Source organism: Ostrinia nubilalis, chromosome 4, assembly GCF_963855985.1.
Source record: "Ostrinia nubilalis chromosome 4, ilOstNubi1.1, whole genome shotgun sequence".
NCBI lineage: Eukaryota > Metazoa > Arthropoda > Insecta > Lepidoptera > Crambidae > Ostrinia > Ostrinia nubilalis.
The window spans coordinates 17153245-17163461 of NC_087091.1; the positions used below are offsets into that span (position 1 = coordinate 17153245).

The following is a 10217-nucleotide window of genomic DNA, read 5'->3' on the forward strand; positions in this document are numbered from 1 at the left end:
GACTTTTGCTTCAGTCATTACACCACTTATTTTTCTCGTTCGAAAGGCATTATTTTATTGACAGGTACAACTTGCTGTTTATTGCGTTCACAAAACATATTACTTGTCATCAGTGATTCATTGCATGAAGGTAGCTTTTACAGTAACATGGAGATAGCGTTTATTCCTATATTTTTTTAACAAAAAGGTTTATATGAATCACAATCATTGCGAAGTTTTATAGTCAGCCAAGCTGTAGATTATTATAGGATAGCTAAACAAAGGTAAGTTATAAGAAAGTAAAGCTTTGATCACAATCAAGATTGAGCAATCTTTTCACATTGTAAGTTCTCATTAACAAAAAGTATTCAGGAGGAACACGAATCTTTCGAGCTTACCAGAGGTAAAAGGCTAAAAATAACAGTTATATTACAGCGCCTTCTCGGCTAATTGGTACTGTTCTATTTATCTATCAAATTTCGCTTTTGCTGTGCTGTAAAGAGATTCAGTGATTTACTAAAAATAATTGTATTGTCGTTTCAGTATTAATTATTTAGAAGTAAGGTATTTTTTAGCTTTTTATCGCTTATCGCTACGCTCGCCTCTCTGCTTGTCACTACGCCACCGCCACAGATCCGTGCAAGATTGCATTCGTGATTGAGATTTAATTACAAGCGCCTGATAAGGTCCGCACTGACGCGTGCAATTTGCTGCTCGACTGTTTTAATTGTACCTATTTGAATCTGCATGGGATTGCGGTTATTATGTCATTTAGTTTTACTTGTCAAACGTCAATTCTGATTGTTAAATTATTTGTTTAGAGCGCGTTTTAGCGACTCTATTGATAAAGAATCGCAACTTCGCGACTTTATTATGCAAGCTACTAAAACCGACTCAACCGCGTTGGATGTTTTTAATGTGGAATGTGTGGTCGCTGCATTTAACTTCTAAAAAGCGGCTAAATCGCCGAATGCTGATGCTAAAGTAGCATGTGTGCTGGATGTGGCTCTAAATTATTTTATTTCTTTTGATGACATTCTGGAATTACAAGTGCATTTACTTATCAATTTACTCAATTACAGATACAACGCTTTGCATGACTGCACAAAGCACATGCAATTTGTACCAGCAGAACCAATTCAAATGTTATCAATAGCTTTATATCAGTGTAAGAATCCCACGTGTAACTCCTTAACTCCCACATATTCTTAAATACATCCCAATTATAACTCAATTAATAACACACCCGTGAGAAGATTTCACGCCCATCGCTCATTTTCTCACTTCTGATTAAACAAAGACTTTTTTTAAATTTCTCAGCTTGAAAACAATAGGTGCATTGTGAACCATTTAGGTTATGTGCGTACAGTCAACTCACCACTCTGTGGGGACATACTATCCTAACCTGACTACCAATGTGTATCATCTTCAATTGGAACGATTCTTTTTGTTACTGCATAATACATTTCCTATTCGTGCTGGTGGTAGACATTTATTGTCCTTGCTGAACGAGGGTTGGATAGGACAAACGCGGTAAGTGTGAATGTCGTGGCGATTATTGGTGTTGTAACCTTATACTGCGGAACTCTGTGGTTTGTATAGTAAACACAATATGAAGTGACTATTGACTATTCTGGTTCCCAAGTTTTTAGGGTTCCCGAGCTGAAAAATCCGTTTATTAGAAATAATCGAATTTTTGAAGATTATCAATAATTGTGGCCAATCTGTGTCCAGTCTTGTTGCAAATCTATGTGACCAGTAGTGCATGCATAACTTATTCGTCAAGTCTTAAAAACTTAATCTATGTACGACTCATTATTAGTATCAATTAAGTAGCAATATGCCCTAAAAATCTAGAATTTTATAAGCTAGAATAGTAATTGCAAAAACTTAACTATACTTGAGATCTATAAATCATCTACCTACATGAGCAGAGTTGCCTAATACTGTTTTAATATGTAGAAAACAGTAAGCAATTTCAGGCTACGGAACCCTTAACGTAAAGTACACTCGTGCTTGCCATTTTTTAAAGTTGCATTTGTTAGCACTCCGGTTTCGGTTTTCTAAAGCCGAGTTGGGTCTGCTTCAACCTTTCACGATAAGTAGGAAATAATAGACCGTCGAGTTTATATCGGATTACGCATCTTTATTAAATTGATTGACAGCTGATCGATAATATCCGTTTTATTATTCGTCAAATTAAAGGGATCACGGGCTTATGGCAGTCGAATGTTATTGTAAAAGGCAGGATGGCGTAGTGGGAACAACACTTCTTAACCATGTTTCTAGGTTCATAGCTCTGACGCCCGTATTCACAAACGATGCTTGCTTAAGTGAAGCAGCAAATCGAACGCACAGCGTTGAATAGAGCTCTGTGATTGGTGTGTGACCTCATAGTAAATTTAAGGTAAGCTACTATCATGATACTCTAATTTAGCAGACGCAAATGGAGCATTTGGTCTACACTCCAACTTTGGGCAAACTGGTTGGGGAGGGAACCATCCCACTTAAGGCGAATGACAGAGCACCCGGGTCTTTTTAATGGGAACTATAACTAATACATACTTACACTGTATTCATACCTTAGGTATGTAAGGTACAGGCAAAAGCACTAAAGATAAAGAAATAAAGATATTTATTTGTTCCAAATATGCATTATTTGACTATGATCATTTGCAAGTTCGAGTGAAAAGTTAAATTAACCCTTCGGATAACAGCTTTGTTATTTACAACAATTATTATTGTTTATCTATAGGTACTAATAATAAATCTGTAGAGAGGTCAATTCTGTACATGAAATATATTTTCAAAATAACTATCAGGGGGTGATTAGTGATCGATACTGATGCCAAAAATGCAATCAGTAAAATTTTTGTCTGTCTGTCTGTCTGTCTGTCCGTCTGTATGTTCTAGGGAATGCAGAATCGGTTCTGGTTTGAGGAACCGGGTTTTTCGGGTCTGGTGGTCATGAGAACCGGGAGCCCCGGTTTTTTCGGTTCTTTCGGTTCCAAAAAAACAATATTTTGATTATGTTTTTTTTTTATTGAAATAACACTTCTTTGAATAGACTAGGAATAATCAACAAACATGATTAGCAATATTTTTCTATTTTTACTAAATTCTACTCCCAAAAATAAAAAGAAGTAAAATAATTCGTTTTCAATTGAGGTACAACAATCAGTCTTTTTCATCCAACTTAACGATATATTTGACTATTTATAGGTATATTGACTGTCAGATGCAAAGCAAATAAAAGAGTCAGTGTTGCCAACTCTTACACAAAAATATCATCATCATCATCATTTAAACCATAAATTAGGACGTCCACTGCTGAACATTAACCTCCCCCAATGCTTTCCATGTTGATCGATTGGTAGCGGCCTGCGTCCAGCGCTTCCCTGCTACCTTTATGATGTCGTCGGTCCACCTTGTGGGTGGACGTTCCACGCTGCGTTTTCCGGTACGCGGCCTCCATTCCAGGACCTTCCTGCCCCATCGGCCGTCAGTTCTGCGTCCGCGTTGGGCTATGTCCGCTGAGTCCGCTGACATAGAAATGAGGAGAAGGAAGGAGGAAATCTCCTCATTTCTGATTTGATCTCGTAAAGAAACACCGAGCATAGCCCTCTCCATAGCACGCTGTGCAACTTTGAGCTTCTGTATAAGGCCTCAGCCTCGAACTTAGCGGGCAGCGGGGCGGCGGCGGCGGCGGCGCGGGAGCGGCAGGATCTTATGCGTAAAATCAAATAGACCGGTTCTCGAAAACAGCGGCGCGGCAGCGGCGCCGGAGCGGGCAACGAGCGGGCAGCGGCGAGGGAGCGGGCAACGAGCGGGCAGTGCACTCCTTCTTTTGCCCACAATAAATCGAGCGTTAGGAATAAATTTGAATCGAAATAAAATTGTCGCCGTTGTTCAGACATTTCGTTTGCGAATAAAATCAAATATCTCGACAACACAACCCCGAACACAACACTTCGCCGCTAAAGCGCCGCGCGAGCTGCCCGCTTGTTTCGAGAACGGGTCTGCGTTGCCCGCCCCGCTCCAGCGCCGCCGCCGCTCCCGCCCCGCTGCCCGCTAAGTTCGAGGCTGAGGCCTAAGGCCTATAGTGAGAGGCCACGTTTCCGAGCCATAATTCATCACTGGTAACACACATTGGTTGTAGACTTTCGTCTTCAGGCACTGAGGTATTTTGGATGAAAAGATGTTGCGTAGTTTCCCGAACGCTGCCTAGCCGAGTTGGATTCGACGATTGACCTCCTTTTCGAAATTCGACCTACCTAGCTGGATCGTTTGTCCGAGGTAGACATACTTGTGAACAATCTCGAGGATTGAGCTCCCAACCGAAACTGGGTAGGGCGCAACATGGACATTGGACATAAGCTTTGTTTTGTCCATATTCATCCTCAGGCCTACCTGTTAGGAAACTCGATTAAGGTCTTTGAGCATTGTGCCAAGATCTTACAACGATTCTGCCATGACCACAATCAGTATCGTGGGCAAACCGAAGGTGAGTGATGTACTCGCCATTAATGTTTATGCCGAATCCTTTCCATTCAAGGAGTTTGAAAGCGTCTTCCAATGCAGTGGTGAACAGTTTAGGAGATATAACATCTCCCTGCCTTACGCCTCACTGCAGAGGAATCGTCCTCGTGCTCTGCTCCTGTACTCGGACCGACATGGTGGCGTTTTTGTACAAGCACTTCAGCACCTCGATATACCGATAGTCAATACGGCACCGCTGAAGAGACTGTAAACACTGCCCAAGACCCGATCGAATCGAAGACCTTCTCATAGTCTACGAACGCCAAGCATAGTGGCAAGTTATAGTCCTCAATCTTCTGTATAACCTGTCGCAGCGTAAGCGCAAACAAAAATGTGCCAGTGATTTAAAAAAAATGTAAGAAAAATGCTTAAAATATTTACATATCTCATAAAAAAAACAAAGTACAAAACCAATAAGTAGGTACCTAACCTTTATTAGTAGCTAATCTGATATCTTTAGGTTCTCTATACGTTCGCAATTTTCTTGTGACGACTCATGCCTAATACCTTTAACATATTTTAGACAACTATGCAAAACCCGAAAGTACCGAAAGAACCGGGTTTTGAATTTTTAAAACCCGGTTCTTAAGCTGTCGAAAAAACCCGGGTTTTCCCGGTTCTTTCGGTTCCGGGATAACCCGGGTACAAACCCTAGTATGTTCCTTATAGAAACAAAAACTACTCGACGGATTTTAACGAAACTTGGTACAATTATTCTTCATACGCCTGGGCAGGTTATAGTATACTTCGGAATTCCCACGGGAACAGGAATTAGCGGGAAAATCTTTTTGTATGAAAAATCTAAACCGCTTAAGTTAGACGCTTAAAATTTGGCATGCAGATATCTTAGTAAACTTAAAGCTTAGTTACAACAGGATATTGCAAAATTCCCACGGGAACGGGAGTTAGCGGGAAAAAACATTTGTATGAACAAATCTAAACCGCGTAAGATAGATGAAAGGGGTAAAACGGGATCCACGCGTACGAAGTCGCGGGCGGCCGCTAGTCTTCAATAAACGAGAACAACAAAGCTCGCACATACATCATAATTTCTGAATTGCGTTGTCAGTCAGCAACTAAAGCTCCGTACCGCACCGTCAAAGCCTACGCAGCTTTGACGCGGTCGCAGCACTCAATCGTAATGAGCATTTCCATAATTTGCCGATGAATGCTCAATGCTCAGTGCTCGCTGACTGATTAAGCTGATAGTGTTGCGCGTCATCAATCGAGTACTAAGTACAGTCAACAGCATCCCACTATAATATTTTGTTGGAAATTCACCCTTTTTGCAAGCACATAAAATTCCAAATTCTTTAGTTTGACGTGCCATTGTTTGTACTATAAATGAAAAGACATGGCCATTTTTTTTATTTACATGGACAGCTTTTAAGATAGTATAATGTATTATTATAGACAGCTAAATTGCTCTCTCTGTCTCTCTCCCACAATGGAGAAGCTCTGGGCTAACTGCGATGGAAAGTGATGATAAAGTCGAAGGTGGAAGCGAACTTCACTCGGAAAAAACTGGCTATCTTACCTTCAACTACTGAAAAACAAGCAGCTGTTAATAACACTGCTGTAATGCCGTATGACTTACGTTGGTGGTAACTGGGCGCTCTATTAAAAGTACCACCAACCAAACCAAAAATTTTCCAAATATTTATTAATTATTGTAATTACTCGATTACATAGGCAAATATATGCACTGGCCATAAATCATCTAGCTGGCTTAATGCAGGAATGCGGTTAACCCTTAAATGCATGATTTTTTATTTAGTTATGAAAAAAATATTTCAATTAGGTTTTTAGTCACAGATAGGCTCAGAGTAGGGGAAGAAGATAGGGCACCTAAAGTGTCAGGTTATCGGCTCAAACATACTCCAAGACCTATTCAAGTGAGAGGGGGCCGCGGGGGTGGTGTTGGGTTTTATGTGCGCAAGGGCTTATACATAAGAGCATGTCCTCATCCTGGCACCCCGACTACTGTTGAACAGATGTGGATCTCTCTACATCTAAATAATAAAAAGATAATTGTTGGCACAGCCTACAGACCTCCATGGCAAGACGTTAGTGTATTCCTGGACGCCATAGCTGAATCGATTGCCTCCTGTGCAGAATGTGACGGATTGGTGCTTCTCGGCGACTTTAATATCAACTTACTAGACAAAAGTAACAGTAAGTGCAGAGAGCTAATGCAATGCATTGACAGTCTTAATCTGAAGCAGGTGATATCGGAGCCGACACACTACACAGATCACAGCAGTACTCTCATTGACATTATATGCACTGATATGGGGGCTGTTCAGGTCACCGTAAAGCACTCACCGGATCTGGGTGGCCATGCCATGCTCATGGTTGAATTTAAGGTCCGGAAGGAGAAAGTTCGGCCAAGCTGGGTTACTTATAGACCATTAAAAAATATTATACCAGAACAACTTGAAGCTGATCTCAGTGCAATCGATTGGTCCAATCTCGAGGGAGTTGTGGATGTGAATTCTAAGGTTGAGAATCTGGGACGGTGTATTCTAGGGTTGATGGATCTGCATGCCCCGATCAAGACACGTAGATTTAAACATCCTCCTCACCCCTGGATAACAGATACCATCAGGGAAATGATACACGTCAGGGACGACTATCACAAGCAGTATAAGAAGAATGCAACCACTGCTCTTAGAGATAGTTACAAAATGATGAAGAAGATGGTGGTTGACGCAATTGAGAGGGAAAAAACCTGCTTCTTCAAAAACCACATCAATAGTAACTCAAAAAATCCTAAGCAGCTTTGGAAAAACCTGAAAAGTACAGTGTTACCGAACAAGAAAGGCGCTTGTGAGCTTCCTCCAATGTTTAACAACCCTAATTCAATTATTCATCATTTTCTCAACGTGCCTGGGGGAAACAATGTGACGATCTCTCAATTAACCTATTACGAATATCACAGACATAGGAACCTTATATCATTCTCACTCCATACTGTTAGCTCAGACGTTGTCTTAAGAACCATCACAGCGCTCAAATCGAATGCTCAGGGAAGTGACGGTATCACACTGGATATGCTGATGCTCACATTGCCTTACTCACTCAAAGCACTCACCGACATAGTGAACGGTTCTATACTGCAAGGGATCTTTCCAGACTGTTGGAAGGTGGCAGTCGTAAGGCCACTACCAAAAACTGGTCATCCTTCAGCTTCAGTTCAGGACTTGAGGCCTATCAGCATCCTACCATGTTTGTCCAAAATCCTCGAGCGTATAGTTTGTGATCAATTAACTAAATACCTTGAGGAGCAGGGGCTGCTCCCGCGCCGTCAATCGGGATTCCGCAAGGGTTTTGGGACGGCTACTGCTCTTTCGGATGTGATTGATGACCTTCTGGCTGCTCAGGATGGGGGGTTGGTTTCGACGCTGGTGCTGCTGGACTTCTCGCGCGCCTTCGACTCCATTAATATTCCTCTGCTTCTCTCCAAGTTGCGTTATTATGGTCTTGATGATTCCTCCATACGATGGTTTCATAGCTATCTCTCTCTGAGACAGCAGTACGTGGAGCTGAAAGTGGTGGATGGGTCGGCATTATTGTCAGAACAAAAACCAGTAACTCGCGGAGTTCCTCAGGGATCCATATTGGGTCCAATACTGTACATTTTGTACAGTGCTGACATAATCAACTGTATCAAGGACTGTCAATACCACCTTTATGCCGATGATCTACAATTATATACATCATTCCCTCCATCTGATCATGAAAATGCAATAATGAAGATCAACAACCAGCTAGGCAGAATTTTTGACTGGTGTACTGCCAATTGCCTTGTTCTCAACCCAAGAAAATCAAAGTTCATGTTAACTGGAACACGTAGAGGCTTGGAAACTCTTAAAAGCATACAACTCAACGTTGAAATAAATGGAGAACCTTTAGAAAGAGTGGCTGAGGCGAGAAACTTGGGAATGGTCATTGATGGAAACCTCAAGTTCGAAAGCCATATACTCGAGTGCACTAAGAACTGCTTTTACCGCTTAAAGATTCTATACAACTTGAGGCCCTATTTAAGCGAAAGCCTTAGAATATCTTTATGTGAATCACTTGTATTAAGCAAACTTAACTACTGTGATACAGTGTATGGCCCGTGCTTGTTGGGTAAATCGTCACGTCTCATTCAAAGGGTACAAAACGCATGCGCCCGTTTTTGTTTCACTGTGCCTCCGAGATCACACATCACGCCATTCCTGAACTCATCAAACATGTTAAAGATGGCTGCTCGGCGAAGATTGCACCTGGCCACCATGTTGTTTGGCATACTGGATAGTGCGAGGCCTAAGTATCTGTTCAGCAAACTGGAATGGGCCCAAGCTCAGAGTAGATATCCAAAGAGGCTATGCACTCACATATTTGCTACACCCAAACATCGCACAGCAGCTTTTCGCGGATCATTCAGATTTGCGGCGTCCCGGTGCTGGAACGACCTGCCTCCTCCTCTGCGCGCCCTGAAAACAAAATTTACTTTTAAACATCACCTAAGAAAATATTTAATAGAATTGCAAAAGACTGACAATGATGGGTTACTTACCAGCGGGTCATGCGCGGCAAGCGTAGGAGACCTATCAGGGCGTCCTGGCGCCGGTAAGCCGCAGTAAAATGATGGACGGAGGCCGTGATCATGATCATAAAGCGCTGGGTTCATTCAAAGTTGCCACCATTCCCATTTCTATTCCCCATTTTCATTCTCGGGGCCCTCCCTGCGCATGAGTGCATCCTGGAAAGTAAAGTAGTATTATTTTTATTAAATTGTATAATGTATCGAACTAAACAGTAAATGGATAACTTTCTCACCAGGTTACTTGCACTTCATGCCCAAAAACCAAGGCAATGAGTGGGAATCAAAACGCCAAGCACTTCGTTTAGCGTCGTCTCGGGCCTGCTTTACTTTATTTTATTTTCTGGTTGACCTTTAAATAGTGTGTCTATAAATCACTTTCTTCAATCAAAATCAGGAATCCAACTCCAAAAATGAAATCACGTTTTTATTGCGTGGCAGCACGCGGTCTTCAATGCATGTGGGTGGTCTTCATACAATGAATGACATAATCTTCTTCATAGGTCATACTTCATTCAGTCATCAACCATTTTTTTTTTTATTATTATTATTTTTTTTTTCTCTCTGTTTCATGCCTTTGAGTTTTATGGCATTCACAAGGGAAGTGAAAAGGCGTGTTTAAATAGTTTATTATAATTAAATATTTTATAAATGTTTGAAAGTTTAATATAATTTATTTTCTTTTAGTCTGGTTAATCTGTGTATTGTGATTGTGTGATTTTTTGTTTTTGTGCTTGCATTGGTGCACACTGGGTTGGCCATAACCTTTGTTGGGCTAGCGTCATGAGTCGCCTCCAGTGTTGTACAATATTTAAATTTCATAATTTAATTTTTATTTTCTTCTTGTTGTAATTATTATGTGGTGAGATAGTGGCGCCCTCTTTGTCAATGTCTTTGTCAATGTTTTGTTTAGTGTTATTTTTTTTAATTTAAATGTTGGTTGGAGAGGCACCCGCTGAAAACCAGCGTCGGGGCACGCGTGCATGCACGCGTGGCTCGATTAATGCTGAGCGGGCGCCTTTTTGACACAAAATATGCGTGTATAGTTTTAAGTTCCTTTGTTCTATTTTTTGTTTTTGTGTCAAATAAAGTTTTCTTATCTTATCTT

General features: G+C 41.2%; 1 long non-coding RNA gene across 1 annotated transcript; it reads right to left on the reverse strand.

Annotated features, from left to right (window-relative positions):
• Positions 1-7726: 7726 nt before the first annotated feature.
• Positions 7727-9566, reverse strand: LOC135071561 (uncharacterized). Its single transcript, XR_010257288.1, has 4 exons — positions 9346-9566; positions 9083-9268; positions 8901-8999; positions 7727-8063 (listed from the first exon to the last, which is right to left on the reverse strand). It is a non-coding gene; the product is annotated as an uncharacterized LOC135071561 (long non-coding RNA).
• Between the last annotated feature and the right edge of the window lie 651 nt (positions 9567-10217).